This window comes from Nothoprocta perdicaria, unplaced genomic scaffold, assembly GCF_003342845.1.
Source record: "Nothoprocta perdicaria isolate Ctin4 unplaced genomic scaffold, notPer1 scaffold_128, whole genome shotgun sequence".
Classification (NCBI taxonomy): domain Eukaryota; kingdom Metazoa; phylum Chordata; class Aves; order Tinamiformes; family Tinamidae; genus Nothoprocta; species Nothoprocta perdicaria.
In genome coordinates, this window is record NW_020454405.1 from 51,428 (window position 1) to 63,160 (window position 11,733).

Sequence of the window (11,733 nt, forward strand, 5' to 3'; positions counted from 1 at the left end):
TTATCTAAGCATCCACATTTTTTTCCTGTTTCAATCACAAAAATATGACAACTGGGGGACATTTGATAAACTAGTAAGATTGTTTTTCAGTTCTTAAAAGCAACACGCTATTCTATGATGGTTTGATTTCTTGAGCTGGTCCCTCATACATATACATCCACCTCCTAAAGATGTSCTTTGGCATGTGTTAATTAGAGTCCAGAGAGCTTTCTCTCTCCTCTGCAGGAAGATCTCCTCTCATTCAGGCTCTTTAACTGGCTTCATCTTCCTCACAGCAGAAAAGCAGCTCCCCTCTCCCTCTTGCCAGGACATGACACAGTTTACAGGGGCTGAAAGTTTGGGAGCCCTGATCCTGGGGTCATTACAGTGGTCTCACCAGACACTGCTGATGGATGAAGCCTGTGCTTTACATTCTGCCTGAGTAATTTTAATAAATATTGATAGGTTTGCTCCATTATTAATTTATTTCAGGCAGAGCATGTCTGTGAAGCCGAGGAACGTCCTTGACAGAGGAAGCAGTGCATAAGTATTTCTGCTGAGGGCACGGCAGAAACCAGAGGACCCTGTCAATACAGCTATGAAGATAATGATGTGCCCTTTAGTGCCACAGAGAGGTAACATAGTACTTCAAGAGAAATGTAAAAGTAGTATTTAAGGTTTAGTGGGGGTTTCTTTTGCTAAGCATTATCATCAAAAGATGCAATAACACAGTAACAATGAAAGGAGGTGCTTCATTCCTTTGCAAGAAGGGGACACATCCTTCCTAGCCAAGCCCCCTCATTCAGAATGGGGATCAAGCTGGGCTCAGGTCTGGGTTTCACACAGCTTGGCACCGTCTCACAAGTCATGCAGGGCYAGGCCACGCGTGTGGGCACAGCCCATGCTTGTGTGGGATGCTTCCGACTAACTCGGTCTCTGCAGGCGTACAACACTTGCTCACTCAAGTCTTTTTACAAGATGAAGGCTTTCATCTCAGTTTCAATTTCCTCCATAAAATTTGTATGCAAATATTTTCCTAGCTCTCAGACCTATTATGAATGGGATTGCCCTCTGGATGGTTGCCAGTCAGCTTGGCTGCCTTTACTACAGACTTTACTGGATGGCATCAGAGTTGCTCTGCATGTGCAGACCTATCTGCAACTGAAGCAGCCATTTTACCCCCAGCTACACTGGGTATTTTTGCATTTCAGAGGTGGCAACCTCTTTTCAGGCCTTAGTTAGGTATCTAGAATAAGTGCATAACCCATTTATTCCTGGTGAGACCAAGACCAARCTGAGATACAGAAACATATTTCTTTGCCTCTGCACCAAAGAGAAAATTTTTGAACACCCTTTTCACCTACTAGTTGCTTCTGTGCTGTCCAATATATAGTTTTGATTTTTCTTCTCTGCACCTGACAAGATCAGCCCCTCTGTCCTGAAATAGGTGACCATAACTCATATACTATCTCCCCCGACTGACTGCTAATTTAAATAGCCAAAATGATGATGCTTTACATCAAGGTTCTATTTATGAGTAACTGATAAAGGACTAATAAATGGTTAATAGATGTTGTAATAATTTGTTAATTGAGTATTTTAGAGTCCAGTGGGTTAATTGCTTTCAAAAAACCATGGCTTAAAACTGTCTATAATCCTTCCTAGCGATGTCCTTATTGCACACATTTAATCAAAGCCATAATGTATAACTCTTGTGACTACMATACGGTCACTACTTTTAGCATCACTGCTGTGGAACTTGGAAACTACAGATGTTTTAAAGCAGAAAAAAACAATTAAAGCAAATGTTATGATGGTAGTGAGTTTTGTGGATTGCCCTGTACCTTTTAGCTCAGATGCTTAATGATAGTGAAGCATTTTTGAGAGTGATTTGTGGCTTCTCACATCAGGCCAAATAAGTACATTTTCTATATGTGCCTGAGGCTTTTACTTCTAAGTGTCCCTCTCGAATGTGTCACTCCTTTAGTGGCAAGATGAGTAGAGACTTCTGAATACACCAGAGAGTCATGGCAGTGGCGTCTTCCTCATCTGTTAGATCTCTAAGCATCCTTTGCTTGACAGATATCCTCCTCCTCACTATTTTTTCTTGAAACCAACTTTGTTATAAATGAGGCTTTGAAGCCTCCTCATGCATACCAAAGAAGACTCAGCTGGCAATGGGACAGAACAGTGTTTTTCCTGAGCAGCACTAATACCAACACTTATTTGCCCATGCAGATGTTTGGTACCTGCCAGCTTCAAAGCACTTGTGAGTCTTACCATAACAGAGAAGTTTCTGCTGATTTGCATTTCCTATAGCTTGTTTTTCTCTCTCTCACTTTTCTTTTTTTTTTTTTTTTTCTCCCTATACTGCTCTGGTTTACTCAACCAATACAAATAGAGCAGTATACTGAAGAATATCATCCATACTTTTTAACCTAAGAGACGGACTTACAGTCAAATTCTGATCCTGATTGTAAATATTTTCACTTAAGCCAGCATGATGCCCCTGGAGTGWTGCCAGTGAGACCTGGGGTGACATAGGGGTGATTTCAACAGAAACAGAGCAAGCGAGACCTGAAGGTACCCAGTGATGGTTTCATGCCTCTGTTCCAGGAAATTATCAGTGTTAGTGAACTGTAACTAAGCAGCCTTCACTCATTATTACAAGTTTCCAGTAATCGAATGCTAACACTTATTTCTATCCCACTAGTGATAGAGTTCATTAACAGCAATAGCGATATTAGGGCACTGGGGCAATGACTGTAGCATGCTGCAAAGATAGCTAGGAGAGCTGCCCAGTGCATGCATGCCAACATAGCCTGTGAGGGGCCTTGCAAAGGTGAAAAGTCAACTGCATTTTAAGGCCATTTCCCATCATTTGCTTCATTCTAACCCGGACGAAAGAAGTTTAAACTAAACAAATGCTCCYTTTCCTTCACTTCCCTCTTCACATCAGTCATTGTCAGCTCAATATAGAAAATATGGCCATTAATAGCTTGCAGTGGAGCAAACATTTGCATAACTGTTACCTCAGAGCCCATAACTCTGAGCTAATTGGCTGATGGTGATTAAAATGATTAASTGACTGTAATTTATATGATTAACCAATTAAACCATTCTCCTGCRATTGGCCCAGGGTAGGCTCTGGGATGTGAGCGTGTTTTCCCAGCATGCGTGCCGGCAGTGCACGGGATTAAATATTCTTTAAAATCCTTGCAGTTGTTCCTGCCAACAGCACTCAAGGTGCTTTAAAGGTAGTTTAATTACTCCAGATCATTTGTGTAGCACAGAGACTCGTAAGTTGAAGACAACCCATGAATTATTAACAAAATAAATCTAGCACCAGCCAGGAGAGCGCGGAATTATTTAAGGCAGTAAATAGGGCAGTGAATTTCATCATCCAGGACGGATGACTGACTGACTGACTGACTGGTGTAAATGGGTGCAATATCACTGACTTGAACACAAGCTATGTGGGCTTACCCCAGCGTGACACCTAGATCTAGGACCTTAAGAAATGAAAGTTCACCTGCAGGTTTGTTTAAAAAAAAAAAAAAAAAAAAAGGGGGGGAAATAATTATAATTCCTTTAAGGTAGGGAAAAAAAAGCAGGGGGGAGCTGACTTGGTTAATTTGTAACCACTTCCATTATGAGTACATTTGCCAAGGGAGTGAATGTTATTTGAGCAAGTTCTGGTTCTTGGAGGAACTAGGCAGGTGGGCAGGAAGCAATAATTAAGCATATTCTTCGTTAATCTCCTGCTAGGTACACTGAGGGGAAAACTTGCTGTGGCTTCCTCCCCCTCTCTGCATCCCTCTCCCACCATCCTGTGGGTTGCTGTTGCTGAAATAAGGGACTGCTGCGTTTCCAGCTCTTTCCCCCCCCCCCCACCTCCTACCAGCAGACAGTTTAATTCCATGCTTCCTGAGGCTAAACACATCACCTTCATCCATATGACTTTCAATTTCAGCTGCCGTGTGTCCTGAAATCCTAAATCCATTGCCAGTTAGACTGGACTATCAGTTCTGATATAACAATGTATTCGTATTTTGAGAGATGAGAGTAATATGATTTTCTTTTCAGTAAACTTGGGGATAGATTGTGATTTCCCTTGTGTTTTCTCCTCTTTCTTGACTGGTTATTAAATGTCAGCATAATAAAGATGGCCAGTATTTTACTATCACACAGGTTAACTAGTTCCATGTGCAGTTTTATCCTGAACAGTGGCCTTGGCAAACAGGCAATATCACACTTTGCTGTTGCTACAGATTCTGCTTAACTATATAAACACCAGKGTGATGCTAACTGGATGCTTCCAGTGCTTGGGTGAAGAATATCGTAGGATGAATTATTGTATTTTAGGAAAATAAGGTTAGAAAAGTCCATTGTTTCATGAAGGAGAGCAGAATGTGAACAACTGCTTGTTATCTGAATATGTCACTTGAAAAGGCTTTATGAGAATGGCCATAGTGTCAAAATGTCCATTCCACAGTCATCTGCAGCAGAATTAAATCAATTGCCGTTCTGCTGAGCCTATGGAAAAGTCTGCTTGTTCCTGTTGGATGGCAGCATCTCCGTATCACTCACTGCAAGCGTTTGGTAGCACTCGAGCTGTGATACCATCATGTGCATGCATGTGTGCTTGCATGCACGAGTATCTGCTTCATTGCTGACTTGTAAGAATCATTTTAGACCCGACCCTGGGTAGCACTGTGAAAGCCTTCAGCTCCCACTGCAGTACATCATTGTAACTTCACAAAAATGGGAGGAGAAGTGAAGGCTGAGGCTGGGGTGCAGGAGATCCTGCCTCAGGTTTGGGTGACCTTGGTCCATCCCCTCACCCCTCTTTGCATCCATTCCTCGTTGCTGAAAGGAGGAGTCACAGCTTCATCACTTGAGCATGGCTTGAGGACAGGGCCATTAATATACATAATGCACTCCATACTACCAGGATGACCTCCATGGAAAAGCTTATAAATAAACATAAATAGGGGCCTGATGAGTAAAAGGCTGGGCCCTGACTAGGTTTCACTGAGACTTAAAAGGACCACATAGAAAATGCATCTTAAAATAGACTATTTGAAGGTCGTAGCCTCCTACCCTTACCTGTCAAGACCCGCGCGGAGGCTTTGCTTGCGAAGTGATGGCACTGCTGATGACATCAGCACTCTCCATGCAGCTTTTGGCAGGTGCTGGCCATTCGTTTCACCTTTACAACTGCTCATCCAAGAATTGCTTTGGAGTCATGACTCGCCGTGTGCTTTCAYGGCAACTACCATTTAGCTGAATGAAAAGAAACCCTCGCTTCTGGATCTGCTGCTGGGATATCACGACTTGAGAAAAGGCAGAGGCTCTGACTGATCTTTTTGACAGGTTATAAAATATTAAAAGGTGGTCAAGTTTTAAAACTAATTTTCAGGTATATATCTACAGCCAAGTCCAGTTGGCCTAAGCGATCAATCAATGGAACAACATTATATAAAAATGCTGAATTCATGTTATCCTAGATAATCTATATTTCAAAAATGAGACTGAGCTCTTAAATGACCTGCACATGGATTTGATCTACTCCCCCCCTTTTAACTTGCACTTCAGTAGCCCAGCTTTAAAAAAATTAACTGTTTCAGTAATGTGGGAGTCCTTTCATTCCTACAGTCTTCTGATTAGTTCCAATAAAACTGGATAGTAATAAAGTTAAAATCCATTAGTGGGTACAAGACACACAACAGGACTCATGCTGGTATTTAAAAAAAGTAGCGAGAGCTAATAGCCTCCTGTCCAGTTTTGACTTCAGCATGAATATTTTTGGAAAGTTTTTGTTTATTACTATTTCAAACCTCAGCAAAGCAGGTCTTGTTTTCCCTTGTAATACTATAAAAATTATTCTGAGCATTAAAGTATATAAACTGTTCAGACCAGTGGCTCAAAGCAGTATTGATGATAAACAGAGAAAGTGGCGGATGTACCTTAAGTAAGACTTTGCCTGAATTTAGACCCCTAAGACTACATTTATATGCAAGGTAGCACAATAGGAATAGATCTGTAGAGAGAAATCTTGGGGGCTGAAGACCCAGTGTCCCTGTTATSCACATCTGGACTAGGGAGCAGACTGAGGGGTATTTGTCCTGTACCAGGAATGTCCATGGGAGACTGCAGYGGGTGCTATCCCAAAGGAGAGCTTTAAGGCTGGCTTCACCTGACGTGTTCTGGGTTATCTGCTCCATGATGGATCTTCAGCCACCCTCCAGTCATGGGTCTTTAGGGTGCTGCTAAAGCATCGGGCCCCCCATCACCCCATAGACAGGTAGCGAGAGGTTAACATGGTGGTTCCTGGGCCAGGAAACCAGCCCTGCCTTTCCTTCTCTCTGGTTAAGTGCTCGAACCGCTAAACACACAAGCAAAAGGACAGGCAACCCCAAGAACTCCCCCAGCAGCTGGGTTTTAAGAGGGAAGACAGATTAACGCAGCCCCTAGATGAAGTACAAGCCTCTGACAAGTGCTTGGATCACAGGGTTTCCTCACAGGAAAAACGGTAGACTTTCTCCTCCTGAGGAGTAATTGGAGGCCTGGCAGGTGTGCCTGGTGCTTAAAATAAAATAAAATAAATTCCATGGCTGCGTTTGCAGAGAGGTCCTCCTTTCCTGGATGAAAATCAATTAACTCTTCACTGTGCCTTGAGGCTAACAGACAGGAAAGAGATTAACAACAGGAAAAGAGACCTCAGATTTATTGTACGGCAACTTAGGTCTCCCCATTCCTGATCCACTCCATGAGTCCCCTAATCCAGGCCCCTGTCTCTACCATGAAAGTCTAAAGCATTTAAGCACGTGCTTAACTTCAGGCACAGGGAGGTTTTCAGCAGCCAAAAGGCAGTCTGGCTTTGAGCTCTCCTCCTCCCTCAGCTCCATGTGGAAGYTGGACACCTAATAGTGCTCCAGCCCTTTGAAAATTTCCACTCAACATGTTTTCCTGAAGAGCAAAGAACTCCTGAGCTGGGGCCTTGTGGAGTAGCTGCTCCAAAGGGACGCTGCTTGTTGGCATCTGCTGTGGAGCAGCAGCCTCTTGCATTCAGGACTGAGGCTTTCTGTGCATGTGTAGGGAAAACAAARCTTTTTAAAATCCACTTCAAGATGATGCTGGCCATTTCTTTTCCCGCRATATGTACATAGGTTATCTTTTTTAGTCTTGTTAAATCCATGGCTAAAACAAGGGTCTGTGTGACACAGGTTAGAAAGTGTTAAAAAGTGTTCTTTAAAAAAAAAAAAGAAAAAAAGAAGCCCTTTAATTTTATTTAATAACTTTCCTCTTTTTTAAGGGTAACCAAAACCACAGGGTCTCATCATCTTTATGTTGGATACAATGCTGTATGCTATTATTAGCTTTTAGATTTGTCTTATCCTTAATGTAAAGCGTCACAAAATAAGAAACATTTCCATACTTTTTATCATCCTCCACAGTTTCCAAGACCTCTATCATACCATCTTTGAGACAGGAGAGCCAAAAATATCCTGGAATGATTTATATAATGGCATTATAATAGCCCCAGTCTCTACTCTCCTTTTTATCTAATGTAGCTTTTCATTTTTTTCACTATTTCAGGTGGATCCGACTAGTGATTACATGGCAGCTACAGCAAGATCAGAACCAGATGATACGTTTGGACAGTTTAAACTAATGTTTCAAGTGTGCACTACATTTTATTTATCTCTGAGAATTAATATTCACATATTGCTTGTTCACTTCATTTGGGTAGGACCCTATCTCAAGTTCTTAAATCATTTTGTCTTCTCCRCCGCAGTGCTACTTCGTTATTCAGTCTTAGAAAGAGTGATGATTATTCTCTAGCCCCTCTTCATGTAATGGTGTATGCAGGAAAATACCTTCTACCTCTCTCTGGTTTCTGGCCTTGGTAAGATTGGCTTCCTCAAAACACATGCCAGGGTCGTCTTTTCCATGATGCACTCTTTATATGATGGTCTTATTTTGATATGTCATTATTTTGATATATCGGTAAATGGTTAAGAGTATATGGAACAATTAACATCAACTGAACAGACTGCTAGCATGGACTGTAGATCTTCATCTGCTTTTGGTTCAACTAGAGCATAAATTTTAGTGGGCACGTAAAAGCTGCAGGTTTCTAGTTTCAGTCTTCTGCTCTTGGCTTCTGTTACCAGGATCCTTTTTCGTATTTGTTAACTGAGAAACATTATAGTTACTAGAACTTCTTTYTTTCTATGAATGTTTATAAATTAAAATTAGGCTAGCTCTTAAATTTCACCTTCATAAAGCTAAATATATGGATATTTTCTATAAGGAAAATTTTTCAGATCTCCAATTATTCTTATAGATCTTTTCTGAACACTCCCCAGTGTTTTGATATCCTTATTAGATGAAGGACACTAAAAAGAGATAGGGCATTCTGCTACTACATTAACTAGTGCTGTATATATAGAAAATTTCACCTCCTTATCCTCAGTTATATATCCAAGCATCACATCATACTTTTGGCCACTTTAACACTGAGAAATCATATTTAATTGTCTGTCTGCTGTGACCTCTCAGTTCTTCCTGAAATCACTTCTTTCCCAGAGTTAATAGTACACATTTTCTCTACCCTGTTTCTTCTTGTGGATATGACCTTGCAAATGAGTCTGTTAAAATGTGCGTTGTTTGACTGTTTCCAGTTCATCACTTTATCAGGATTATAATACCTAACCTATCCTTATCATTATTTAACCACTTCCTCCATTCTTATCAGACATGCTTCATAACTTTTACATTCAGTGTAAAATGATTAAAATGTATTTTAGCAGAGAACCAATCTACAGAGAGCTCCACTAGAAATACTCTCATATATTCCTGACTTCTCATTTACAAATATGTTTTCAGACCCTTAGATGTTAGATAAATTTAACAGTAAGATACTTCTTTTTTAACAATCTCCTTGCATGAGATGTGTACATTCTGTATTTGGGAGTAAAAAAATAAGCACATCTGCACATGAAAGGACTGGTATTATTTTTCCTTTCAAAACTGTGATAAAATTGGAAGAAATACTATTATTAACATTTTCAAATGGGAAGTCTTCCTTTCCACAATACAGAAAGCTCATCAGAACTGAAATCTCRCTTTTCAAAAAAGAATTAAACAGAAACACTGCCCTCTGAGAGTCCCAGATGAAGTGCTTTGTTTTTTTTTTCTTGACTCCCTAGTTGTCCCATGTATTTCATTTTGCACCAGAATCTGTTTCCGAGGTATGAGGGTGCATTTTGGGACTCCTTGGCTCGTTACATTGCAGGGAAAACTGGTGAATCAGCACTGAAAGGGAGCAATTCAGATGTGAAATACTCATTGGATAGACACACTCATAATCTGAAGGAAACTTTATAGCCTTTCAGTGTTTGGATTTGTGATGGACGGACTACATTTTCAGTGGAAACTGTTTGAGCCCTAATGTACTATATGCACTGCTGTCCTGTATAGGAAAGCATTTAGAAATAGGAATGTTGCCTATTTTCTTCACTAAAACAATTAAGCACATTTACTTAAACAGAGCATCTGCATGTTTTGTGAGAAAAACTATCTTGTTCTGTGTATTCCTCAAATCTGTAGTCCTGAGTGCTGGAATGTTTTATGTTAATTTGATTTRTTTTCCCGCACTTATTCCTATATCTGCTCAAACCTTTAAACTCTGCTTAACTCAACAGGTTGTCTTTACTTTCACCAGTTAAACTTCTTACCCTTGCTTAACTTAAACTTTCCTGTGCTCTGAGTGCTTCTCTTTTATGAGACTTTTCCCAACTCAGGTGCGGTGAGAACAGCGCTGCCAACCTGCCAGCTTCCCAATCCCACCCTCAGAGGCACCCACTCACACACACAACCCTGTCCTCTTATCCTCTGGTCTCTGTCCACTGTGCAACTGCCGACACAATTCTCCAGACACTATTTCTGAACGCATTTTTCCTGTAAGTTTGTCAAACTGCCTAAGGTGGGTAACCTTTTTGCTCAGCTTCTTGATGGCTTATGAAGAGAAAAAGCCAGAGTTTCATTGTATTAAAACACTGGGTCATGTGTACCTTCTGAAAAGGCCATCCTGCTCTCCATGGGAAATAGGGTGCTTAGCTGAACACATTTGTGTTAATAGAATTTTTTCTTCCTCTTTCAAGAAAAATAAGACCCTGACTGGTGTGATTGCTGGTAATGCCCATAGGAGAGGCTTCAGGCAGTTTCCCACCTTGCAGCAGCAACTTTATGTCTTGTTTAATATGCAAAGCTTCTCATTGGAAAGGCAAATATACTTTCTTTGTATGCACACGAAAATCTGAACCCTGATACCATCTCATGTGAAACCAGTTTTATAGCCATCGGTATTTATCGATTGCGTGTCTCCTTTGTAGTTCCCATCCTCCTGAGACAGCATCTAGGATTAACTAATGAATAAAAAAAGAAAACTGTTTGGGCAARATCATCTGCTGTTGTCCTAAATAAAGGACAACAGCAGGGCAAGAGTAACTGAGTACTCCCAAGTTGGTGGTACTGGAAGGATGCTGACCAGGGTGACTGGATCTATGCTGGTGCCGGGTGCGCTCTCCACTGCGCCTGAGCAATCCTGGCAGCTCTGCGCTATTCGCAGAAGCCTAAGTCATGTCCTTTCTCCTTCATCTGGACATCACCTGTCTCATCTCCTTCCCGCTTGCAGAGAGTGTAATTTATACAAAATACTGCTTAGCTTTACAGTATTTTCTCATTCAAGAAGAAGGTTATATTCAAAACTTCCACGCAAGTGCAAGGGGAAGTGCTCAGTGAAATGAAGTAAGTGGAAAGAAGGAAAGGAAAAAAAATCCAAATAGCTGGCATGTTTCATAAGTAGAGAGAGGCAAGAGGACAAGGGAATCAAGTTCCAGACAAAATAACATTAAAAATCATCAGTCTTGGCCTTAGAAAAAGGGAAGRATGAGTGACAGAATATCCAAAATAAGGCTGTCTCAATGGCGGATTGTGGCAGCCACTTTAGAATTAGTTCCTAATTTGATAGCACAGTTGCATTTTACCAGCTGGAAAAAGGCTTTTTCCTAGTCTCTTCTGAAACTTCCTCCTGAATTAGCACCCATGTCTTATCTAATGAGACAGGCATTTGATTGTCTAGATGATTTTTAAATGATCCCTACTTCACTTTAAATGGCAAACTCATACCAACCAAAAGTACAATTCTACTTAAAACAAAACCTTAATATTAAAACTCCCCCTTAAATGTTTATATGACTTACTGTTAAAATTAAGCCAATCCAAAAGCCTAGGATTTTGGAAGGATGTTTTTCTTTATAAATGTGTATCTGTCTCTTCTGAGAGTGGAGCTGCTCGTGATCTCCACAGCTGCTCCCCATGCTGCTGGAGACCCAGGTTTGAGACCAGCTGAGCCAGCTGGGGTGGTTCAGAGTTTACGTCTCTTCTGAGCTTCTAAATGCACAGCTAATAGCGAAAGTTGACTATGCAAGAATAATGAGGTGATGTTACACTATCGTGCTTTTTTCTTTTTCTGCCACAAGCTACCTAGATTGAGAGGTCAGGAAAGACTCTCCTCCCTCCAGGTCCCTTATAACCTTTGCCTGCATGGGTCACTCGCTGTGGCAGATGAAGATCACTTAAGCTGTCAGCACCGAACTGTCAGAGAAGGGGTCCCTGAAGCAAAATGACAAAAACAAATAATCTCAGAGAGATGCAGCATCTCATAAAAACAGCAGCACTACC